This window comes from Palaemon carinicauda, chromosome 20 (assembly GCF_036898095.1).
Source record: "Palaemon carinicauda isolate YSFRI2023 chromosome 20, ASM3689809v2, whole genome shotgun sequence".
Taxonomy (NCBI): domain Eukaryota; kingdom Metazoa; phylum Arthropoda; class Malacostraca; order Decapoda; family Palaemonidae; genus Palaemon; species Palaemon carinicauda.
Window position 1 is genome coordinate 61,069,361 of NC_090744.1, and position 26,838 is coordinate 61,096,198.

At 38.1% G+C, this 26,838-nt stretch overlaps 2 pseudogenes; both read left to right on the forward strand.

Moving 5' to 3' along the window:
• Window positions 1-6,615: 6,615 nt before the first annotated feature.
• LOC137659825 (uncharacterized) lies at window positions 6,616-8,211 on the forward strand (annotated as a pseudogene).
• Window positions 8,212-21,024: 12,813 nt separating this feature from the next.
• On the forward strand, window positions 21,025-22,755 carry LOC137659826 (uncharacterized; annotated as a pseudogene).
• Window positions 22,756-26,838: the final 4,083 nt, after the last annotated feature.

A 26,838-nucleotide genomic window follows, 5' to 3' on the forward strand; every position in this document is an offset into this window, starting at 1 on the left:
GGTCTAAGAGATACCAGTGATGACATAATTCCAGACCCTATTACCCCAGAGAGGTTAATAGATGGCTTGGACTTAATATTTTTTAATCTTATTCCAGCCATGCAGCCGCTTCACACTAGCAATGATCCTGATTGGTCTTTAAACACTGACCCTATTGATACCATAAGAAAAAGTTATGAAAAACTGAAGAAAGTGCGCACACATTTGATAGAAACCTACAATGCAGAATTTTTTAATTATTTGATGACTCAGGCTGTCAATGATAAAAGTAGATATAAGCCGGTTACCCACAAAAAATTAAATGAAGGGGACATTGTACTGATAAAAGAGGAGAATTGCAAACCTACCAATTTCCCATTGGCAGTTGTTAAAGACATTAAAACTAACGTAATTAAGGAAATAACTGATGCGGTTCTGCTTAAAGGTAAAAAAAAAAAAAACACGGAGATGGTTGGATACCACATCACATCTTGAATCCCTATATTAATGCGCAAGGAAATGTCACAATCCAATATTAAAACATTGAAAGATCATATTTCTGGTAATACTACCGATCCCACGGCAAACCTGGGGGAAGATAAGCCTAAGAAAAAAGAGACGCCCAAGAGGAAAGCTGCTCTGCAAAGCATGCAAAAGACTCGAGGTATAATCAGTGACATTTGAGGAACCATTTAGGAACATAACTTTATTTAGCTGGGTTTATTAACTGTACATAATTTTGCTCATTTCACAGTTATATATACATTTTCATATATAATTTGGGATAAGCCCTACATTTTCTAAGGATATAAATGTAGAACCCTTGGCCTGGAATGGAAAAGAAGAGGTTGGAATTTTTCAAGTTATTTCAAAGTTCTACATTTAACAAATAATTAAATGTAGAACCCTTGGTGTGGAGTGTAAACAAATATCTTTATGCTTTTTGTATATTTCTGATTGTACTGAAAAGTACATTATGTCTTTTGTTTACTTTGGTGGTGGTTTGTTTAATGGTAATTTGCTTTATGGTTATAGGATAATTTGCGACTTAGTTTACTGTTGAGCCTGAATGTTGTTGAAACTGACTCTTTGACAGTTAAATATCCACTGACTCTTGCCTTTTGAGTATTTATATTCAGCGGGGCTGATTCCAGTAGGACAGATTTCCAGTGGGGGAGAATCAGAAACCAGCACAGAAAGCAGTCCGGAGCACCAGACCTTTGAGATTTTCTGAATTTTTTTTACCCTGAAGTTTTCATGTGTTGTGGAGGATTATTTTTTTTATTTTATTTATGTTTTTGTTTGCCAAATCCTGAGATTGAGAGAGAGAGAGAGAGAGAGAGAGAGAGAGAGAGAGAGAGAGAGAGAGAGAGAGAGAGAGAGAGAGAGAGAGAGAGAGAGAGAGAGAGGTAGTTAGTGTATCGATTGTTTGTTGTGAGAAAGACTGTTGGTATAAATGAGGTTGTTTGTTTACTTTTAGCTAGGTTATGAGATTAATAAATGTTTCGGAGCGAATGCTTTTTTTTATTGACTGCTGATAGAGGCGGTTGTGTGTGTGATTGCTGGATTTACTATTATTCTTAATTACCAGTGTGGAAGTGATTATTTATTTCAACAGCCATGATTCCTCCTTGGATAAACTTACTCCTTTGGAGAGAGTTCCCTTGAATGTTTACTTGATTGTTGATGACTTGGCTTGTATAAGGAACTTGATAAGGCTGCTGAGATTTCGATAATTGTTGATGACCCGGACCGAATTAAATTCCGATTGCTGTTGATGATGATGATGATGATGATGATGATGATAATAAAATCCACCCCAATCAGGGAAGTAGCTGTGGTAAATTGCCACTCAGTGGACTGTTGAGCACAAAACCGTGATAGTGGTAGTTTGCCGTTAAAGACAGTTGGCAGTGTGTGGACGACTGTGTTGGTGTCCATAAAATATATATGTGTTTCCGTGTTTTGGAGTTTGAGTTGTGGTAAATTTAAGTTTGTTTTGTTAGTGTTTAGTTTTAAGCTTCAACTATTTTGAGGGTTTATTTGAATGGTTGTATGATTAATGTCTATTTTGTGTTAAGTCTATGATTAGTGATAAGTGAGATTTTTTTGGTTTATGTTGAGCGTTTTAGTTTGTAAGGAAATATAGTTTTAAGGATATGTTTAGTTTTTTCGTGTCCTTTTGTCTAAGAGTCCAGTTTATGATAAAGTGAGGGGAAAATTTGTGTTGAGGAGACATTTGTCTGTTAGAGTGATCAAGGGTGTGGGGGTTGTTCTTGCGACATCCCGCCACATTGTTTTGGCGCCTGAACAGGGACAGCCGAGGTGGGATTGAAGCTGGACTCTTTGACGAAGGATTGAATTAGGTTAAGAAATTAGATATAAGACTGAAAAAGGAAGAACAAATAAAGTTACTGAGGGAGGAATTGCGGTTGATTAAGGAGCGTGAGGAGAGGTTGTCAGTAGAGAAAGAGAAGTTGTTGTGTGAGAATGCGAGACTGAAATGTGAGAATGAGGAGAAGCAAAGGGAACTGAGGGAAATTCAGGGAACTGTAGAGAGAGTGGAAAAGGGTATTGAGATTAGGATGCGAGAGAATGAAGAACGAATGGAGAAACGAATGGAAGCTATGATGGAGAAAGTAATGGGAATTATGAAAACGTTCATGGGTGAAGGCTCAGTCGGAGGAGTGGCTTCTGCTTCGGGTAATGGGGTGATAGTAGAAGAGAAGGCTAAGGTAAGTGGTAATGGGAAAGGAAGTGATAGTGATAGTAATAGTGAGATTGAAGATAAGGGAATTAAGCAAAGTAAGGATGAACAGAAATGTGATAGGAAGAATGAGAAGAAAGGTAAAAGTAATATGAAGAGGGAAAAGAAGAAAGGTTAGGATGAGAGTGAAGATGATCATGAATGGGTGAAAGTGGTGAGTAAGAAAACGGCTAGGAAGAGTATAATCAAGGATAGGAGTATGAGTGTGGAATTAGATTCGTTATATTCTAGCAAGGAAGTAGGAAACAAGAGGGAAGATAGCAGTGATGATAGCAGTGAGAATGAACGTGAGAGAGGTACCCCGGTTTGAAAGGTTCAATGAGCATAGTAGTAGGGATGTATATGAGTTTTTTCAAGAGTATGAGAGGTATTATCAGGATAAGAATGGTGATAGTAAAAGAGTTTGGGCAAGGGAGCTAAGAAAATATTTGACTGGGTATTTGTTGACAATGTATGGTGTGATAATGAGTGTAGGTGACGTTGATTATGAAAGTGTGAAAAAGAGAATAATTGAACAGGTAAAACGTATGAAAGGGAGTGTTAGGTATAAGCGTAAAAATGATTTTGATGAGGCACGGATGAATGTAGGAGAAGCAATATCGATGTATGTATGTAGGTTGGAAACGTTAGCTAGAAAGAAGTATGGAGATGAAAGCATAAATGAGAATAAGGAATTAATGAAGAAGTTTTTGGCTACTGTACCTGAGAATGTTGCTGAGTTTATTAATTTGAAACGGAAGAAGAAAATGAGGTGGACGAAAGAAAGATTGACATGGGATGATATTTTAGAGATTGTTGAAGATTATGAGTTACACAGGTGCATGAAAGAAAGTAAATCTGTGAGTGTAAGAACTGGAATGGAAGAAAGTGTAATAGAATTTGGTAGTTATAAGGATGCAATTTTTAGAGGGCCGATGAGAATAGCTGATCAGATAGTAGATAGGAGTGTTAGGGCGAGTAATGTGGGAATACCTGTAAGGACAAACAAAGGGTTTAGGCAAGGGAATCAAGTTTGGAGGGATAGGAGTACTAGTTCGCAGCGAGGTAGGTCAGGTAGTTGTATCCGTGAAAAGAATTGTTATAGATGTGGGAAAGTAGGTCATCAGAAGAATGAATGTAGATGGGCTCTAGGTGCTTGTTTTAGATGTGGTGAGGTAGGTCATAGAATTAGCGAGTGCAAGAAAGAGAAAGGGGTAAAATATTATCGGTGTGGTATGACTGGGCACATAGCGAGTGGATGTCGTAATAATCGTATGAATGTGATTTGTGGTAATTGTGGTAAGGATGGTCATTATGCTAGAATGTGCAAGGAGCCGTGGGGTAAGTGTACTGAATGTGGTGTAGATGGGCATATAGCTAGAGTATGTAGGAAGAAGGGATTAAGTCAGCCAGGATGTTCGGGAAACTAGAGTGTAAGAGGGTTCAGCTGGGTGAGTCCTCCTGTGTGTGTGGAAGGAATAGGATCAATGTTTGTGAGAATGGGATGAATAATTGGTTGTAAATGAGCAAGTATGAACCAAGTATGCATGAGAATTTATGGCTGGAAAATAAGCAATTAGTCTTAGTTGAATATAGGAAAAAGAGGCGTTTGAAAGTTTTAAGTGAGGAGAAAGTGCAAGGGAAATTTATAGGTATAGGTAAGAATCTGAATAAGTATGACAAGAGTGTAAATGTACAAGTGAGTGCGGAAGATAAATGTATTAATACAGATGGATCATGGCTGAGTATGAATGATACCTATAGTGTTTGTGGTTTTTCATTAGATGATGTAAAAGAAAGTATGACGAATGCGAGAATGAGAGATAGGAAAATGATAAGTAGTATGAATGAATCTTTTATTAAAGTAGAAAATGGTTTTGATGAAATGGATGAATTGCTGATGGAAATAAGTAAGATTTTAGGGCCAGATGATAGTGAGGTAGATGGGATAGTACATGATATATTATATGATAGGAATTTAGATAGGAATAGTGTTAATGTAGCGAATGATTGTGATAAGGAAGAAGCGAATGAGAGTGTATGAAGGCCCAGTTACTCGGAGTATAGGTCCCGTTAACGACTGGGACTGGGTAATGAAAAAAATTAGGTAAGTGTTGTGTGAGACGGATTTGGCAAAGTAAGGGGGGAGGAATGTGGAGGATTAATTTTTTAATTTTATTTATTTTTTTGTTTGCCAAATCCTGAGAGAGAGAGAGAGAGAGAGAGAGAGAGAGAGAGAGAGAGAGAGAGAGAGAGAGAGAGAGAGAGGTAGTTAGTGTATCTATTGTTTGTTTTGAGAAAGACTGTTGGTATAAATGAGGTTGTTTATTTACTTTTAGCTAGGTTAGGAGAGTAGTAAATGTTTCGGAGCAAATGCTTTTTTTTATTGACTGCTGATAGAGGCGGTTGTGTGTGTGATTGCTGGATTTACTATTATTCTTAATTACCAGTGTGGAAGTGATTATTTATTTTAACAGCCGTGATTCCTCCTTGGATAAACTTACTCCTTTGGAGAGAGTTCCCTTGAATGTTTACTTGATTGTTGATGACTTGGCTTGTATAAGGAACTTGATAAGGCTGCTGAGATTTTGATAATTGTTGATGACCCGGACCGAATTAAATTCCGATTGCTGTTGATGATGATGATGATGATGATGATGATAATAAAATCCACCCCAATCAGGGAAGTAGCTGTGGTAAATTGCCACCCAGTGGACTGTTGAGCACAAAACCGTGATAGTGGTAGTTTGCCGTTAAAGACAGTTGGCAGTGTGTGAACGACTGTGTTGGTGTCCATAAAATATATATGTGTTTCCGTGTTTTAGAGTTTGAGTTGTGGTAAATTTAAGTCTGTTTTGTTAGTGTTTAGTTTTAAGCTTTAATTATTTTGAGGGTTTATTTGAATGGTTGTATGATAAATGTCTATTTTGTGTTAAGTCTATGATTAGTGATAAGTGTGATTTTTTTGGTTTATTTTGAGCGTTTTAGTTTGTAAGGAAATATAGTTTTAAGGATATGTTTTGTTTTTTCGTGTCCTTTTGTCTAAGAGTCCAGTTTATGATAAAGTGAGGGGAAAATTTGTGTTGAGGAGACATTTGTCTGTTAGAGTGATCAGGGGTGTGGTGGTTGTTCTTGCGACATCCCGCCACATTGTTTTGGCGCCTGAACAGGGACAGCCGAGGTGGGATTGAAGCTGGACTCTTTGACGAAGGATTGAATTAGGTTAAGAAATTAGATATAAGACTGAAAAGGGAAGAACAATTAAAGTTACTGAGGGAGGAATTGCGGTTGATTAAGGAGCGTGAGGAGAGGTTGTCAGTAGAGAAAGAGAAGTTGTTGTGTGAGAATGTGAGGCTGATATGTGAGAATGAGGAGAAGCAAAGGGAACTGAGGAAAATTCAGGGAACTGTAGAGAGAGTGGAAAAGGGTATTTAGATTAGGATGCGAGAGAATGAAGAACGAATGGAGAAACGAATGGACGCTATGATGGAGAAAGTAATGGGAATTATGAAAACGTTCATGGGTGAAGGCTCAGTCGGAGGAGTGGCTTCTGCTTCGGGTAATGGGGTGATAGTGGAAGAGAAAGCTAAGGTAAGTGGTAATGGGAAAGAGAGGTGATAGTGATAGTAATAGTGAGATTGAAGATAAGGGAATTAAGCAAAGTAAGGATGAACAGAAATGTGATAGGAAGAATGAGAAGAAAGGTAAAAGTATTATGAAGAGGGAAAAGAAGAAAGGTTAGGATGAGAGTGAAGATGATCATGAATGGGTGAAAGTGGTGAGTAAGAGAACGGCTAGGAAGAGTATAATCAAGGATAGGAGTATGAGTGTGGAATTAGATTCGTTATATTCTAGTGAGGAAGTAGGAAACAAGAGGGAAGGTAGCAGTGATGATAGCAGTGAGAATGAACGTGAGAGAGGTACCCCGGTTTGAAAGGTTCAATGAGCATAGTAGTAGGGATGTATATGAGTTTTTTCAAGAGTATGAGAGGTATTATCAGGATAAGAATGGTGATAGTAAAAGAGTTTGGGCAAGGGAGTTAAGAAAATATTTGACTGGGTATTTGTTGACAATGTATGGTGTGATAATGAGTGTAGATGACGCTGATTATGAAAGTGTGAAAAAGAGAATAATTGAACAGGTAAAACGTATGAAAGGGAGTGTTAGGTATAAGCGTAAAAATGATTTTGATGAGGCACGGATGAATGTAGGAGAAGCAATATCGATGTATGTATGTAGGTTGGAAACGTTAGCTAGAAAGAAGTATGGGGATGAAGGCATAAATGAGAATAAGGAATTAATGAAGAAGTTTTTGGCTACTGTACCTGAGAATGTTGCTGAGTTTATTAATTTGAAACGGAAGGAGAAAATGAGGTGGACGAAAGAAAGATTGACATGGGATGATATTTTAGAGATTGTTGAAGATTATGAGTTACACAGGTGCATGAAAGAAAGTAAATCTGTGAGTGTAAGAACTGGAATGGAAGAAAGTGTAATAGAATTTGGTAGTTAAAAGGATGCAATTTTTAGAGGGCCGATGAGAATAGCTGATCAGATAGTAGATAGGAGTGTTAGGGCGAGTAATGTGGGAATACCTGTAAGGACAAACAAAGGGTTTAGGCAAGGGAATCAAGTTTGGAGGGATAGGAGTACTAGTTCGCAGCGAGGTAGGTCAGGTAGTTGTATCCGTGAAAAGAATTGTTATAGATGTGGGAAAGTAGGTCATCAGAAGAATGAATGTAGATGGGCTCTAGGTGCTTGTTTTGGATGTGGTGAGGTAGGTCATAGAATTAGCGAGTGCAAGAAAGAGAAAGGGGTAAAATATTATCGGTGTGGTATGACTGGGCACATAGCGAGTGGATGTCGTAATAATCGTATGAATGTGATTTGTGGTAATTGTGGTAAGGATGGTCATTATGCTAGAATGTGCAAGGAGCCGTGGGGTAAGTGTACTGAATGTGGTGTAGATGGGCATATAGCTAGAGTATGTAGGAAGAAGGGATTAAGTCAGCCAGGATGTTCGGGAAACTAGAGTGTAAGAGGGTTCAGCTGGGTGAGTCCTCCTGTGTGTGTGGAAGGAATAGGATCAATGTTTGTGAGAATGGGATGAATAATTGGTTGTAAATGAGCAAGTATGAACCAAGTATGCATGAGAATTTATGGCTGGAAAATAAGCAATTAGTCTTAGTTGAATATAGGAAAAAGAGGCGTTTGAAAGTTTTAAGTGAGGAGAAAGTGCAAGGGAAATTTATAGGTATAGGTAAGAATCTGAATAAGTATGACAAGAGTGTAAATGTACAAGTGAGTGCGGAAGATAAATGTATTAATACAGATGGATCATGGCTGAGTATGAATGATACCTATAGTGTTTGTGGTTTTTCATTAGATGATGTAAAAGAAAGTATGACGAATGCGAGAATGAGAGATAGGAAAATGATAAGTAGTATGAATGAATCTTTTATTAAAGTAGAAAATGGTTTTGATGAAATGGATGAATTGCTGATGGAAATAAGTGAGATCTTAGGGCCAGATGATAGTGAGGTAGATGGGATAGTACATGATATATTATATGATAGGAATTTAGATAGGAATAGTGTTAATGTAGCGAATGATTGTGATAAGGAAGAAGCGAATGAGAGTGTATGAAGGCCCAGTTACTCGGAGTATAGGTCCCGTTAACGACTGGGACTGGGTAATGAAAAAAATTAGGTAAGTGTTGTGTGAGACGGATTTGGCAAAGTAAGGGGGGAGGAATGTGGAGGATTAATTTTTTAATTTTATTTATTTTTTTGTTTGCCAAATCCTGAGAGAGAGAGAGAGAGAGAGAGAGAGAGAGAGAGAGAGAGAGAGAGAGAGAGAGAGAGAGAGGTAGTTAGTGTATCTATTGTTTGTTGTGAGAAAGACTGTTGGTATAAATGAGGTTGTTTATTTACTTTTAGCTAGGTTAGGAGAGTAGTAAATGTTTCGGAGCGAATGCTTTTTTTTATTGACTGCTGATAGAGGCTGTTGTGTGTGTGATTGCTGGATTTACTATTATTCTTAATTACCAGTGTGGAAGTGATTATTTATTTTAACAGCCGTGATTCCTCCTTGGATAAACTTACTCCTTTGGAGAGAGTTCCCTTGAATGTTTACTTGATTGTTGATGACTTGGCTTGTATAAGGAACTTGATAAGGCTGCTGAGATTTCGATAATTGTTGATGACCCGGACCGAATTAAATTCCGATTGCTGTTGATGATGATGATGATGATGATGATGATAATAAAATCCACCCCAATCAGGGAAGTAGCTGTGGTAAATTGCCACCCAGTGGACTGTTGAGCACAAAACCGTGATAGTGGTAGTTTACCGTTAAAGACAGTTGGCAGTGTGTGAACGACTGTGTTGGTGTCCATAAAATATATATGTGTTTCCGTGTTTTGGAGTTTGAGTTGTGGTAAATTTAAGTTTGTTTTGTTAGTGTTTAGTTTTAAGCTTTAATTATTTTGAGGGTTTATTTGAATGGTTGTATGATTAATGTCTATTTTGTGTTAAGTCTATGATTAGTGATAAGTGTGATTTTTTTGGTTTATTTTGAGCGTTTTAGTTTGTAAGGAAATATAGTTTTAAGGATATGTTTTGTTTTTTCGTGTCCTTTTGTCTAAGAGTCCAGTTTATGATAAAGTGAGGGGAAAATTTGTGTTGAGGAGACATTTGTCTGTTAGAGTGATCAGGGGTGTGGTGGTTGTTCTTGCGACATCCCGCCACATTGTTTTGGCACCTGAACAGGGAGAGCCGAGGTGGGATTGAAGCTGGACTCTTTGACGAAGGATTGAATTAGGTTAAGAAATTAGATATAAGACTGAAAAGGGAAGAACAATTAAAGTTACTGAGGGAGGAATTGCGGTTGATTAAGGAGCGTGAGGAGAGGTTGTCAGTAGAGAAAGAGAAGTTGTTGTGTGAGAATGCGAGGCTGATATGTGAGAATGAGGAGAAGCAAAGGGAACTGAGGGAAATTCAGGGAACTGTAGAGAGAGTGGAAAAGGGTATTTAGATTAGGATGCGAGAGAATGAAGAACGAATGGAGAAACGAATGGACGCTATGATGGAGAAAGTAATGGGAATTATGAAAACGTTCATGGGTGAAGGCTCAGTCGGAGGAGTGGCTTCTGCTTCGGGTAATGGGGTGATAGTGGAAGAGAAGGCTAAGGTAAGTGGTAATGGGAAAGAGAGGTGATAGTGATAGTAATAGTGAGATTGAAGATAAGGGAATTAAGCAAAGTAAGGATGAACAGAAATGTGATAGGAAGAATGAGAAGAAAGGTAAAAGTAATATGAAGAGGGAAAAGAAGAAAGGTTAGGATGAGAGTGAAGATGATCATGAATGGGTGAAATTGGTGAGTAAGAAAACGGCTAGGAAGAGTATAATCAAGGATAGGAGTATGAGTGTGGAATTAGATTCGTTATATTCTAGTGAGGAAGTAGGAAACAAGAGGGAAGGTAGCAGTGATGATAGCAGTGAGAATGAACGTGAGAGAGGTACCCCGGTTTGAAAGGTTCAATGAGCATAGTAGTAGGGATGTATATGAGTTTTTTTCAAGAGTATGAGAGGTATTATCAGGATAAGAATGGTGATAGTAAAAGAGTTTGGGCAAGGGAGTTAAGAAAATATTTGACTGGGTATTTGTTGACAATGTATGGTGTGATAATGAGTGTAGATGACGCTGATTATGAAAGTGTGAAAAAGAGAATAATTGAACCGGTAAAACGTATGAAAGGGAGTGTTAGGTATAAGCGTAAAAATGATTTTGATGAGGCACGGATGAATGTAGGAGAAGCAATATCGATGTATGTATGTAGGTTGGAAACGTTAGCTAGAAAGAAGTATGGGGATGAAGGCATAAATGAGAATAAGGAATTAATGAAGAAGTTTTTGGCTACTGTACCTGAGAATGTTGCTGAGTTTATTAATTTGAAACGGAAGGAGAAAATGAGGTGGACGAAAGAAAGATTGACATGGGATGATATTTTAGAGATTGTTGAAGATTATGAGTTACACAGGTGCATGAAAGAAAGTAAATCTGTGAGTGTAAGAACTGGAATGGAAGAAAGTGTAATAGAATTTGGTAGTTAAAAGGATGCAATTTTTAGAGGGCCGATGAGAATAGCTGATCAGATAGTAGATAGGAGTGTTAGGGCGAGTAATGTGGGAATACCTGTAAGGACAAACAAAGGGTTTAGGCAAGGGAATCAAGTTTGGAGGGATAGGAGTACTAGTTCGCAGCGAGGTAGGTCAGGTAGTTGTATCGTGAAAAGAATTGTTATAGATGTGGGAAAGTAGGTCATCAGAAGAATGAATGTAGATGGGCTCTAGGTGCTTGTTTTGGATGTGGTGAGGTAGGTCATAGAATTAGCGAGTGCAAGAAAGAGAAAGGGGTAAAATATTATCGGTGTGGTATGACTGGGCACATAGCGAGTGGATGTCGTAATAATCGTATGAATGTGATTTGTGGTAATTGTGGTAAGGATGGTCATTATGCTAGAATGTGCAAGGAGCCGTGGGGTAAGTGTACTGAATGTGGTGTAGATGGGCATATAGCTAGAGTATGTAGGAAGAAGGGATTAAGTCAGCCAGGATGTTCGGGAAACTAGAGTGTAAGAGGGTTCAGCTGGGTGAGTCCTCCTGTGTGTGTGGAAGGAATAGGATCAATGTTTGTGAGAATGGGATGAATAATTGGTTGTAAATGAGCAAGTATGAACCAAGTATGCATGAGAATTTATGGCTGGAAAATAAGCAATTAGTCTTAGTTGAATATAGGAAAAAGAGGCGTTTGAAAGTTTTAAGTGAGGAGAAAGTGCAAGGGAAATTTATAGGTATAGGTAAGAATCTGAATAAGTATGACAAGAGTGTAAATGTACAAGTGAGTGCGGAAGATAAATGTATTAATACAGATGGATCATGGCTGAGTATGAATGATACCTATAGTGTTTGTGGTTTTTCATTAGATGATGTAAAAGAAAGTATGACGAATGCGAGAATGAGAGATAGGAAAATGATAAGTAGTATGAATGAATCTTTTATTAAAGTAGAAAATGGTTTTGATGAAATGGATGAATTGCTGATGGAAATAAGTGAGATTTTAGGGCCAGATGATAGTGAGGTAGATGGGATAGTACATGATATATTATATGATAGGAATTTAGATAGGAATAGTGTTAATGTAGCGAATGATTGTGATAAGGAAGAAGCGAATGAGAGTGTATGAAGGCCCAGTTACTCGGAGTATAGGTCCCGTTAACGACTGGGACTGGGTAATGAAAAAAATTAGGTAAGTGTTGTGTGAGACGGATTTGGCAAAGTAAGGGGGGAGGAATGTGGAGGATTAATTTTTTAATTTTATTTATTTTTTTGTTTGCCAAATCCTGAGAGAGAGAGAGAGAGAGAGAGAGAGAGAGAGAGAGAGAGAGAGAGAGAGAGAGAGAGAGAGAGGTAGTTAGTGTATCTATTGTTTGTTGTGAGAAAGACTGTTGGTATAAATGAGGTTGTTTATTTACTTTTAGCTAGGTTAGGAGAGTAGTAAATGTTTCGGAGCGAATGCTTTTTTTTATTGACTGCTGATAGAGGCTGTTGTGTGTGTGATTGCTGGATTTACTATTATTCTTAATTACCAGTGTGGAAGTGATTATTTATTTTAACAGCCGTGATTCCTCCTTGGATAAACTTACTCCTTTGGAGAGAGTTCCCTTGAATGTTTACTTGATTGTTGATGACTTGGCTTGTATAAGGAACTTGATAAGGCTGCTGAGATTTCGATAATTGTTGATGACCCGGACCGAATTAAATTCCGATTGCTGTTGATGATGATGATGATGATGATGATGATAATAAAATCCACCCCAATCAGGGAAGTAGCTGTGGTAAATTGCCACCCAGTGGACTGTTGAGCACAAAACCGTGATAGTGGTAGTTTACCGTTAAAGACAGTTGGCAGTGTGTGAACGACTGTGTTGGTGTCCATAAAATATATATGTGTTTCCGTGTTTTGGAGTTTGAGTTGTGGTAAATTTAAGTTTGTTTTGTTAGTGTTTAGTTTTAAGCTTTAATTATTTTGAGGGTTTATTTGAATGGTTGTATGATTAATGTCTATTTTGTGTTAAGTCTATGATTAGTGATAAGTGTGATTTTTTTGGTTTATTTTGAGCGTTTTAGTTTGTAAGGAAATATAGTTTTAAGGATATGTTTTGTTTTTTCGTGTCCTTTTGTCTAAGAGTCCAGTTTATGATAAAGTGAGGGGAAAATTTGTGTTGAGGAGACATTTGTCTGTTAGAGTGATCAGGGGTGTGGTGGTTGTTCTTGCGACATCCCGCCACATTGTTTTGGCACCTGAACAGGGAGAGCCGAGGTGGGATTGAAGCTGGACTCTTTGACGAAGGATTGAATTAGGTTAAGAAATTAGATATAAGACTGAAAAGGGAAGAACAATTAAAGTTACTGAGGGAGGAATTGCGGTTGATTAAGGAGCGTGAGGAGAGGTTGTCAGTAGAGAAAGAGAAGTTGTTGTGTGAGAATGCGAGGCTGATATGTGAGAATGAGGAGAAGCAAAGGGAACTGAGGGAAATTCAGGGAACTGTAGAGAGAGTGGAAAAGGGTATTTAGATTAGGATGCGAGAGAATGAAGAACGAATGGAGAAACGAATGGACGCTATGATGGAGAAAGTAATGGGAATTATGAAAACGTTCATGGGTGAAGGCTCAGTCGGAGGAGTGGCTTCTGCTTCGGGTAATGGGGTGATAGTGGAAGAGAAGGCTAAGGTAAGTGGTAATGGGAAAGAGAGGTGATAGTGATAGTAATAGTGAGATTGAAGATAAGGGAATTAAGCAAAGTAAGGATGAACAGAAATGTGATAGGAAGAATGAGAAGAAAGGTAAAAGTAATATGAAGAGGGAAAAGAAGAAAGGTTAGGATGAGAGTGAAGATGATCATGAATGGGTGAAATTGGTGAGTAAGAAAACGGCTAGGAAGAGTATAATCAAGGATAGGAGTATGAGTGTGGAATTAGATTCGTTATATTCTAGTGAGGAAGTAGGAAACAAGAGGGAAGGTAGCAGTGATGATAGCAGTGAGAATGAACGTGAGAGAGGTACCCCGGTTTGAAAGGTTCAATGAGCATAGTAGTAGGGATGTATATGAGTTTTTTTCAAGAGTATGAGAGGTATTATCAGGATAAGAATGGTGATAGTAAAAGAGTTTGGGCAAGGGAGTTAAGAAAATATTTGACTGGGTATTTGTTGACAATGTATGGTGTGATAATGAGTGTAGATGACGCTGATTATGAAAGTGTGAAAAAGAGAATAATTGAACCGGTAAAACGTATGAAAGGGAGTGTTAGGTATAAGCGTAAAAATGATTTTGATGAGGCACGGATGAATGTAGGAGAAGCAATATCGATGTATGTATGTAGGTTGGAAACGTTAGCTAGAAAGAAGTATGGGGATGAAGGCATAAATGAGAATAAGGAATTAATGAAGAAGTTTTTGGCTACTGTACCTGAGAATGTTGCTGAGTTTATTAATTTGAAACGGAAGGAGAAAATGAGGTGGACGAAAGAAAGATTGACATGGGATGATATTTTAGAGATTGTTGAAGATTATGAGTTACACAGGTGCATGAAAGAAAGTAAATCTGTGAGTGTAAGAACTGGAATGGAAGAAAGTGTAATAGAATTTGGTAGTTAAAAGGATGCAATTTTTAGAGGGCCGATGAGAATAGCTGATCAGATAGTAGATAGGAGTGTTAGGGCGAGTAATGTGGGAATACCTGTAAGGACAAACAAAGGGTTTAGGCAAGGGAATCAAGTTTGGAGGGATAGGAGTACTAGTTCGCAGCGAGGTAGGTCAGGTAGTTGTATTCGTGAAAAGAATTGTTATAGATGTGGGAAAGTAGGTCATCAGAAGAATGAATGTAGATGGGCTCTAGGTGCTTGTTTTGGATGTGGTGAGGTAGGTCATAGAATTAGCGAGTGCAAGAAAGAGAAAGGGGTAAAATATTATCGGTGTGGTATGACTGGGCACATAGCGAGTGGATGTCGTAATAATCGTATGAATGTGATTTGTGGTAATTGTGGTAAGGATGGTCATTATGCTAGAATGTGCAAGGAGCCGTGGGGTAAGTGTACTGAATGTGGTGTAGATGGGCATATAGCTAGAGTATGTAGGAAGAAGGGATTAAGTCAGCCAGGATGTTCGGGAAACTAGAGTGTAAGAGGGTTCAGCTGGGTGAGTCCTCCTGTGTGTGTGGAAGGAATAGGATCAATGTTTGTGAGAATGGGATGAATAATTGGTTGTAAATGAGCAAGTATGAACCAAGTATGCATGAGAATTTATGGCTGGAAAATAAGCAATTAGTCTTAGTTGAATATAGGAAAAAGAGGCGTTTGAAAGTTTTAAGTGAGGAGAAAGTGCAAGGGAAATTTATAGGTATAGGTAAGAATCTGAATAAGTATGACAAGAGTGTAAATGTACAAGTGAGTGCGGAAGATAAATGTATTAATACAGATGGATCATGGCTGAGTATGAATGATACCTATAGTGTTTGTGGTTTTTCATTAGATGATGTAAAAGAAAGTATGACGAATGCGAGAATGAGAGATAGGAAAATGATAAGTAGTATGAATGAATCTTTTATTAAAGTAGAAAATGGTTTTGATGAAATGGATGAATTGCTGATGGAAATAAGTGAGATTTTAGGGCCAGATGATAGTGAGGTAGATGGGATAGTACATGATATATTATATGATAGGAATTTAGATAGGAATAGTGTTAATGTAGCGAATGATTGTGATAAGGAAGAAGCGAATGAGAGTGTATGAAGGCCCAGTTACTCGGAGTATAGGTCCCGTTAACGACTGGGACTGGGTAATGAAAAAAATTAGGTAAGTGTTGTGTGAGACGGATTTGGCAAAGTAAGGGGGGAGGAATGTGGAGGATTAATTTTTTAATTTTATTTATTTTTTTGTTTGCCAAATCCTGAGAGAGAGAGAGAGAGAGAGAGAGAGAGAGAGAGAGAGAGAGAGAGAGAGAGAGAGAGAGAGGTAGTTAGTGTATCTATTGTTTGTTGTGAGAAAGACTGTTGGTATAAATGAGGTTGTTTATTTACTTTTAGCTAGGTTAGGAGAGTAGTAAATGTTTCGGAGCGAATGCTTTTTTTTATTGACTGCTGATAGAGGCTGTTGTGTGTGTGATTGCTGGATTTACTATTATTCTTAATTACCAGTGTGGAAGTGATTATTTATTTTAACAGCCGTGATTCCTCCTTGGATAAACTTACTCCTTTGGAGAGAGTTCCCTTGAATGTTTACTTGATTGTTGATGACTTGGCTTGTATAAGGAACTTGATAAGGCTGCTGAGATTTCGATAATTGTTGATGACCCGGACCGAATTAAATTCCGATTGCTGTTGATGATGATGATGATGATGATGATGATAATAAAATCCACCCCAATCAGGGAAGTAGCTGTGGTAAATTGCCACCCAGTGGACTGTTGAGCACAAAACCGTGATAGTGGTAGTTTACCGTTAAAGACAGTTGGCAGTGTGTGAACGACTGTGTTGGTGTCCATAAAATATATATGTGTTTCCGTGTTTTGGAGTTTGAGTTGTGGTAAATTTAAGTTTGTTTTGTTAGTGTTTAGTTTTAAGCTTTAATTATTTTGAGGGTTTATTTGAATGGTTGTATGATTAATGTCTATTTTGTGTTAAGTCTATGATTAGTGATAAGTGTGATTTTTTTGGTTTATTTTGAGCGTTTTAGTTTGTAAGGAAATATAGTTTTAAGGATATGTTTTGTTTTTTCGTGTCCTTTTGTCTAAGAGTCCAGTTTATGATAAAGTGAGGGGAAAATTTGTGTTGAGGAGACATTTGTCTGTTAGAGTGATCAGGGGTGTGGTGGTTGTTCTTGCGACATCCCGCCACATTGTTTTGGCACCTGAACAGGGAGAGCCGAGGTGGGATTGAAGCTGGACTCTTTGACGAAGGATTGAATTAGGTTAAGAAATTAGATATAAGACTGAAAAGGGAAGAACAATTAAAGTTACTGAGGGAGGAATTGCGGTTGATTAAGGAGCGTGAGGAGAGGTTGTCAGTAGAGAAAGAGAAGTTGTTGTGTGAGAATGCGAGGCTGATATGTGAGAATGAGGAGAAGCAAAGGGAACTGAGGGAAATTCAGGGAACTGTAGAGAGAGTGGAAAAGGGTATTTAGATTAGGATGCGAGAGAATGAAGAACGAATGGAGAAACGAATGGACGCTATGATGGAGAAAGTAATGGGAATTATGAAAACGTTCATGGGTGAAGGCTCAGTCGGAGGAGTGGCTTCTGCTTCGGGTAATGGGGTGATAGTGGAAGAGAAGGCTAAGGTAAGTGGTAATGGGAAAGAGAGGTGATAGTGATAGTAATAGTGAGATTGAAGATAAGGGAATTAAGCAAAGTAAGGATGAACAGAAATGTGATAGGAAGAATGAGAAGAAAGGTAAAAGTAATATGAAGAGGGAAAAGAAGAAAGGTTAGGATGAGAGTGAAGATGATCATGAATGGGTGAAATTGGTGAGTAAGAAAACGGCTAGGAAGAGTATAATCAAGGATAGGAGTATGAGTGTGGAATTAGATTCGTTATATTCTAGTGAGGAAGTAGGAAACAAGAGGGAAGGTAGCAGTGATGATAGCAGTGAGAATGAACGTGAGAGAGGTACCCCGGTTTGAAAGGTTCAATGAGCATAGTAGTAGGGATGTATATGAGTTTTTTTCAAGAGTATGAGAGGTATTATCAGGATAAGAATGGTGATAGTAAAAGAGTTTGGGCAAGGGAGTTAAGAAAATATTTGACTGGGTATTTGTTGACAATGTATGGTGTGATAATGAGTGTAGATGACGCTGATTATGAAAGTGTGAAAAAGAGAATAATTGAACAGGTAAAACGTATGAAAGGGAGTGTTAGGTATAAGCGTAAAAATGATTTTGATGAGGCACGGATGAATGTAGGAGAAGCAATATCGATGTATGTATGTAGGTTGGAAACGTTAGCTAGAAAGAAGTATGGGGATGAAGGCATAAATGAGAATAAGGAATTAATGAAGAAGTTTTTGGCTACTGTACCTGAGAATGTTGCTGAGTTTATTAATTTGAAACGGAAGGAGAAAATGAGGTGGACGAAAGAAAGATTGACATGGGATGATATTTTAGAGATTGTTGAAGATTATGAGTTACACAGGTGCATGAAAGAAAGTAAATCTGTGAGTGTAAGAACTGGAATGGAAGAAAGTGTAATAGAATTTGGTAGTTAAAAGGATGCAATTTTTAGAGGGCCGATGAGAATAGCTGATCAGATAGTAGATAGGAGTGTTAGGGCGAGTAATGTGGGAATACCTGTAAGGACAAACAAAGGGTTTAGGCAAGGGAATCAAGTTTGGAGGGATAGGAGTACTAGTTCGCAGCGAGGTAGGTCAGGTAGTTGTATCGTGAAAAGAATTGTTATAGATGTGGGAAAGTAGGTCATCAGAAGAATGAATGTAGATGGGCTCTAGGTGCTTGTTTTGGATGTGGTGAGGTAGGTCATAGAATTAGCGAGTGCAAGAAAGAGAAAGGGGTAAAATATTATCGGTGTGGTATGACTGGGCACATAGCGAGTGGATGTCGTAATAATCGTATGAATGTGATTTGTGGTAATTGTGGTAAGGATGGTCATTATGCTAGAATGTGCAAGGAGCCGTGGGGTAAGTGTACTGAATGTGGTGTAGATGGGCATATAGCTAGAGTATGTAGGAAGAAGGGATTAAGTCAGCCAGGATGTTCGGGAAACTAGAGTGTAAGAGGGTTCAGCTGGGTGAGTCCTCCTGTGTGTGTGGAAGGAATAGGATCAATGTTTGTGAGAATGGGATGAATAATTGGTTGTAAATGAGCAAGTATGAACCAAGTATGCATGAGAATTTATGGCTGGAAAATAAGCAATTAGTCTTAGTTGAATATAGGAAAAAGAGGCGTTTGAAAGTTTTAAGTGAGGAGAAAGTGCAAGGGAAATTTATAGGTATAGGTAAGAATCTGAATAAGTATGACAAGAGTGTAAATGTACAAGTGAGTGCGGAAGATAAATGTATTAATACAGATGGATCATGGCTGAGTATGAATGATACCTATAGTGTTTGTGGTTTTTCATTAGATGATGTAAAAGAAAGTATGACGAATGCGAGAATGAGAGATAGGAAAATGATAAGTAGTATGAATGAATCTTTTATTAAAGTAGAAAATGGTTTTGATGAAATGGATGAATTGCTGATGGAAATAAGTGAGATTTTAGGGCCAGATGATAGTGAGGTAGATGGGATAGTACATGATATATTATATGATAGGAATTTAGATAGGAATAGTGTTAATGTAGCGAATGATTGTGATAAGGAAGAAGCGAATGAGAGTGTATGAAGGCCCAGTTACTCGGAGTATAGGTCCCGTTAACGACTGGGACTGGGTAATGAAAAAAATTAGGTAAGTGTTGTGTGAGACGGATTTGGCAAAGTAAGGGGGGAGGAATGTGGAGGATTAATTTTTTAATTTTATTTATTTTTTTGTTTGCCAAATCCTGAGAGAGAGAGAGAGAGAGAGAGAGAGAGAGAGAGAGAGAGAGAGAGAGAGAGAGAGAGAGAGAGGTAGTTAGTGTATCTATTGTTTGTTGTGAGAAAGACTGTTGGTATAAATGAGGTTGTTTATTTACTTTTAGCTAGGTTAGGAGAGTAGTAAATGTTTCGGAGCGAATGCTTTTTTTTATTGACTGCTGATAGAGGCTGTTGTGTGTGTGATTGCTGGATTTACTATTATTCTTAATTACCAGTGTGGAAGTGATTATTTATTTTAACAGCCGTGATTCCTCCTTGGATAAACTTACTCCTTTGGAGAGAGTTCCCTTGAATGTTTACTTGATTGTTGATGACTTGGCTTGTATAAGGAACTTGATAAGGCTGCTGAGATTTCGATAATTGTTGATGACCCGGACCGAATTAAATTCCGATTGCTGTTGATGATGATGATGATGATGATGATGATAATAAAATCCACCCCAATCAGGGAAGTAGCTGTGGTAAATTGCCACCCAGTGGACTGTTGAGCACAAAACCGTGATAGTGGTAGTTTACCGTTAAAGACAGTTGGCAGTGTGTGAACGACTGTGTTGGTGTCCATAAAATATATATGTGTTTCCGTGTTTTGGAGTTTGAGTTGTGGTAAATTTAAGTTTGTTTTGTTAGTGTTTAGTTTTAAGCTTTAATTATTTTGAGGGTTTATTTGAATGGTTGTATGATTAATGTCTATTTTGTGTTAAGTCTATGATTAGTGATAAGTGTGATTTTTTTGGTTTATTTTGAGCGTTTTAGTTTGTAAGGAAATATAGTTTTAAGGATATGTTTTGTTTTTTCGTGTCCTTTTGTCTAAGAGTCCAGTTTATGATAAAGTGAGGGGAAAATTTGTGTTGAGGAGACATTTGTCTGTTAGAGTGATCAGGGGTGTGGTGGTTGTTCTTGCGACATCCCGCCACATTGTTTTGGCACCTGAACAGGGAGAGCCGAGGTGGGATTGAAGCTGGACTCTTTGACGAAGGATTGAATTAGGTTAAGAAATTAGATATAAGACTGAAAAGGGAAGAACAATTAAAGTTACTGAGGGAGGAATTGCGGTTGATTAAGGAGCGTGAGGAGAGGTTGTCAGTAGAGAAAGAGAAGTTGTTGTGTGAGAATGCGAGGCTGATATGTGAGAATGAGGAGAAGCAAAGGGAACTGAGGGAAATTCAGGGAACTGTAGAGAGAGTGGAAAAGGGTATTTAGATTAGGATGCGAGAGAATGAAGAACGAATGGAGAAACGAATGGACGCTATGATGGAGAAAGTAATGGGAATTATGAAAACGTTCATGGGTGAAGGCTCAGTCGGAGGAGTGGCTTCTGCTTCGGGTAATGGGGTGATAGTGGAAGAGAAGGCTAAGGTAAGTGGTAATGGGAAAGAGAGGTGATAGTGATAGTAATAGTGAGATTGAAGATAAGGGAATTAAGCAAAGTAAGGATGAACAGAAATGTGATAGGAAGAATGAGAAGAAAGGTAAAAGTAATATGAAGAGGGAAAAGAAGAAAGGTTAGGATGAGAGTGAAGATGATCATGAATGGGTGAAATTGGTGAGTAAGAAAACGGCTAGGAAGAGTATAATCAAGGATAGGAGTATGAGTGTGGAATTAGATTCGTTATATTCTAGTGAGGAAGTAGGAAACAAGAGGGAAGGTAGCAGTGATGATAGCAGTGAGAATGAACGTGAGAGAGGTACCCCGGTTTGAAAGGTTCAATGAGCATAGTAGTAGGGATGTATATGAGTTTTTTCAAGAGTATGAGAGGTATTATCAGGATAAGAATGGTGATAGTAAAAGAGTTTGGGCAAGGGAGTTAAGAAAATATTTGACTGGGTATTTGTTGACAATGTATGGTGTGATAATGAGTGTAGATGACGCTGATTATGAAAGTGTGAAAAAGAGAATAATTGAACAGGTAAAACGTATGAAAGGGAGTGTTAGGTATAAGCGTAAAAATGATTTTGATGAGGCACGGATGAATGTAGGAGAAGCAATATCGATGTATGTATGTAGGTTGGAAACGTTAGCTAGAAAGAAGTATGGGGATGAAGGCATAAATGAGAATAAGGAATTAATGAAGAAGTTTTTGGCTACTGTACCTGAGAATGTTGCTGAGTTTATTAATTTGAAACGGAAGGAGAAAATGAGGTGGACGAAAGAAAGATTGACATGGGATGATATTTTAGAGATTGTTGAAGATTATGAGTTACACAGGTGCATGAAAGAAAGTAAATCTGTGAGTGTAAGAACTGGAATGGAAGAAAGTGTAATAGAATTTGGTAGTTAAAAGGATGCAATTTTTAGAGGGCCGATGAGAATAGCTGATCAGATAGTAGATAGGAGTGTTAGGGCGAGTAATGTGGGAATACCTGTAAGGACAAACAAAGGGTTTAGGCAAGGGAATCAAGTTTGGAGGGATAGGAGTACTAGTTCGCAGCGAGGTAGGTCAGGTAGTTGTATCCGTGAAAAGAATTGTTATAGATGTGGGAAAGTAGGTCATCAGAAGAATGAATGTAGATGGGCTCTAGGTGCTTGTTTTGGATGTGGTGAGGTAGGTCATAGAATTAGCGAGTGCAAGAAAGAGAAAGGGGTAAAATATTATCGGTGTGGTATGACTGGGCACATAGCGAGTGGATGTCGTAATAATCGTATGAATGTGATTTGTGGTAATTGTGGTAAGGATGGTCATTATGCTAGAATGTGCAAGGAGCCGTGGGGTAAGTGTACTGAATGTGGTGTAGATGGGCATATAGCTAGAGTATGTAGGAAGAAGGGATTAAGTCAGCCAGGATGTTCGGGAAACTAGAGTGTAAGAGGGTTCAGCTGGGTGAGTCCTCCTGTGTGTGTGGAAGGAATAGGATCAATGTTTGTGAGAATGGGATGAATAATTGGTTGTAAATGAGCAAGTATGAACCAAGTATGCATGAGAATTTATGGCTGGAAAATAAGCAATTAGTCTTAGTTGAATATAGGAAAAAGAGGCGTTTGAAAGTTTTAAGTGAGGAGAAAGTGCAAGGGAAATTTATAGGTATAGGTAAGAATCTGAATAAGTATGACAAGAGTGTAAATGTACAAGTGAGTGCGGAAGATAAATGTATTAATACAGATGGATCATGGCTGAGTATGAATGATACCTATAGTGTTTGTGGTTTTTCATTAGATGATGTAAAAGAAAGTATGACGAATGCGAGAATGAGAGATAGGAAAATGATAAGTAGTATGAATGAATCTTTTATTAAAGTAGAAAATGGTTTTGATGAAATGGATGAATTGCTGATGGAAATAAGTGAGATTTTAGGGCCAGATGATAGTGAGGTAGATGGGATAGTACATGATATATTATATGATAGGAATTTAGATAGGAATAGTGTTAATGTAGCGAATGATTGTGATAAGGAAGAAGCGAATGAGAGTGTATGAAGGCCCAGTTACTCGGAGTATAGGTCCCGTTAACGACTGGGACTGGGTAATGAAAAAAATTAGGTAAGTGTTGTGTGAGACGGATTTGGCAAAGTAAGGGGGGAGGAATGTGGAGGATTAATTTTTTAATTTTATTTATTTTTTTGTTTGCCAAATCCTGAGAGAGAGAGAGAGAGAGAGAGAGAGAGAGAGAGAGAGAGAGAGAGAGAGAGAGAGAGAGAGGTAGTTAGTGTATCTATTGTTTGTTGTGAGAAAGACTGTTGGTATAAATGAGGTTGTTTATTTACTTTTAGCTAGGTTAGGAGAGTAGTAAATGTTTCGGAGCGAATGCTTTTTTTTATTGACTGCTGATAGAGGCTGTTGTGTGTGTGATTGCTGGATTTACTATTATTCTTAATTACCAGTGTGGAAGTGATTATTTATTTTAACAGCCGTGATTCCTCCTTGGATAAACTTACTCCTTTGGAGAGAGTTCCCTTGAATGTTTACTTGATTGTTGATGACTTGGCTTGTATAAGGAACTTGATAAGGCTGCTGAGATTTCGATAATTGTTGATGACCCGGACCGAATTAAATTCCGATTGCTGTTGATGATGATGATGATGATGATGATGATAATAAAATCCACCCCAATCAGGGAAGTAGCTGTGGTAAATTGCCACCCAGTGGACTGTTGAGCACAAAACCGTGATAGTGGTAGTTTACCGTTAAAGACAGTTGGCAGTGTGTGAACGACTGTGTTGGTGTCCATAAAATATATATGTGTTTCCGTGTTTTGGAGTTTGAGTTGTGGTAAATTTAAGTTTGTTTTGTTAGTGTTTAGTTTTAAGCTTTAATTATTTTGAGGGTTTATTTGAATGGTTGTATGATTAATGTCTATTTTGTGTTAAGTCTATGATTAGTGATAAGTGTGATTTTTTTGGTTTATTTTGAGCGTTTTAGTTTGTAAGGAAATATAGTTTTAAGGATATGTTTTGTTTTTTCGTGTCCTTTTGTCTAAGAGTCCAGTTTATGATAAAGTGAGGGGAAAATTTGTGTTGAGGAGACATTTGTCTGTTAGAGTGATCAGGGGTGTGGTGGTTGTTCTTGCGACATCCCGCCACATTGTTTTGGCACCTGAACAGGGAGAGCCGAGGTGGGATTGAAGCTGGACTCTTTGACGAAGGATTGAATTAGGTTAAGAAATTAGATATAAGACTGAAAAGGGAAGAACAATTAAAGTTACTGAGGGAGGAATTGCGGTTGATTAAGGAGCGTGAGGAGAGGTTGTCAGTAGAGAAAGAGAAGTTGTTGTGTGAGAATGCGAGGCTGATATGTGAGAATGAGGAGAAGCAAAGGGAACTGAGGGAAATTCAGGGAACTGTAGAGAGAGTGGAAAAGGGTATTTAGATTAGGATGCGAGAGAATGAAGAACGAATGGAGAAACGAATGGACGCTATGATGGAGAAAGTAATGGGAATTATGAAAACGTTCATGGGTGAAGGCTCAGTCGGAGGAGTGGCTTCTGCTTCGGGTAATGGGGTGATAGTGGAAGAGAAGGCTAAGGTAAGTGGTAATGGGAAAGAGAGGTGATAGTGATAGTAATAGTGAGATTGAAGATAAGGGAATTAAGCAAAGTAAGGATGAACAGAAATGTGATAGGAAGAATGAGAAGAAAGGTAAAAGTAATATGAAGAGGGAAAAGAAGAAAGGTTAGGATGAGAGTGAAGATGATCATGAATGGGTGAAATTGGTGAGTAAGAAAACGGCTAGGAAGAGTATAATCAAGGATAGGAGTATGAGTGTGGAATTAGATTCGTTATATTCTAGTGAGGAAGTAGGAAACAAGAGGGAAGGTAGCAGTGATGATAGCAGTGAGAATGAACGTGAGAGAGGTACCCCGGTTTGAAAGGTTCAATGAGCATAGTAGTAGGGATGTATATGAGTTTTTTTCAAGAGTATGAGAGGTATTATCAGGATAAGAATGGTGATAGTAAAAGAGTTTGGGCAAGGGAGTTAAGAAAATATTTGACTGGGTATTTGTTGACAATGTATGGTGTGATAATGAGTGTAGATGACGCTGATTATGAAAGTGTGAAAAAGAGAATAATTGAACCGGTAAAACGTATGAAAGGGAGTGTTAGGTATAAGCGTAAAAATGATTTTGATGAGGCACGGATGAATGTAGGAGAAGCAATATCGATGTATGTATGTAGGTTGGAAACGTTAGCTAGAAAGAAGTATGGGGATGAAGGCATAAATGAGAATAAGGAATTAATGAAGAAGTTTTTGGCTACTGTACCTGAGAATGTTGCTGAGTTTATTAATTTGAAACGGAAGGAGAAAATGAGGTGGACGAAAGAAAGATTGACATGGGATGATATTTTAGAGATTGTTGAAGATTATGAGTTACACAGGTGCATGAAAGAAAGTAAATCTGTGAGTGTAAGAACTGGAATGGAAGAAAGTGTTAGAATTTGGTAGTTAAAAGGATGCAATTTTTAGAGGGCCGATGAGAATAGCTGATCAGATAGTAGATAGGAGTGTTAGGGCGAGTAATGTGGGAATACCTGTAAGGACAAACAAAGGGTTTAGGCAAGGGAATCAAGTTTGGAGGGATAGGAGTACTAGTTCGCAGCGAGGTAGGTCAGGTAGTTGTATTCGTGAAAAGAATTGTTATAGATGTGGGAAAGTAGGTCATCAGAAGAATGAATGTAGATGGGCTCTAGGTGCTTGTTTTGGATGTGGTGAGGTAGGTCATAGAATTAGCGAGTGCAAGAAAGAGAAAGGGGTAAAATATTATCGGTGTGGTATGACTGGGCACATAGCGAGTGGATGTCGTAATAATCGTATGAATGTGATTTGTGGTAATTGTGGTAAGGATGGTCATTATGCTAGAATGTGCAAGGAGCCGTGGGGTAAGTGTACTGAATGTGGTGTAGATGGGCATATAGCTAGAGTATGTAGGAAGAAGGGATTAAGTCAGCCAGGATGTTCGGGAAACTAGAGTGTAAGAGGGTTCAGCTGGGTGAGTCCTCCTGTGTGTGTGGAAGGAATAGGATCAATGTTTGTGAGAATGGGATGAATAATTGGTTGTAAATGAGCAAGTATGAACCAAGTATGCATGAGAATTTATGGCTGGAAAATAAGCAATTAGTCTTAGTTGAATATAGGAAAAAGAGGCGTTTGAAAGTTTTAAGTGAGGAGAAAGTGCAAGGGAAATTTATAGGTATAGGTAAGAATCTGAATAAGTATGACAAGAGTGTAAATGTACAAGTGAGTGCGGAAGATAAATGTATTAATACAGATGGATCATGGCTGAGTATGAATGATACCTATAGTGTTTGTGGTTTTTCATTAGATGATGTAAAAGAAAGTATGACGAATGCGAGAATGAGAGATAGGAAAATGATAAGTAGTATGAATGAATCTTTTATTAAAGTAGAAAATGGTTTTGATGAAATGGATGAATTGCTGATGGAAATAAGTGAGATTTTAGGGCCAGATGATAGTGAGGTAGATGGGATAGTACATGATATATTATATGATAGGAATTTAGATAGGAATAGTGTTAATGTAGCGAATGATTGTGATAAGGAAGAAGCGAATGAGAGTGTATGAAGGCCCAGTTACTCGGAGTATAGGTCCCGTTAACGACTGGGACTGGGTAATGAAAAAAATTAGGTAAGTGTTGTGTGAGACGGATTTGGCAAAGTAAGGGGGGAGGAATGTGGAGGATTAATTTTTTAATTTTATTTATTTTTTTGTTTGCCAAATCCTGAGAGAGAGAGAGAGAGAGAGAGAGAGAGAGAGAGAGAGAGAGAGAGAGAGAGAGAGAGAGAGGTAGTTAGTGTATCTATTGTTTGTTGTGAGAAAGACTGTTGGTATAAATGAGGTTGTTTATTTACTTTTAGCTAGGTTAGGAGAGTAGTAAATGTTTCGGAGCGAATGCTTTTTTTTATTGACTGCTGATAGAGGCTGTTGTGTGTGTGATTGCTGGATTTACTATTATTCTTAATTACCAGTGTGGAAGTGATTATTTATTTTAACAGCCGTGATTCCTCCTTGGATAAACTTA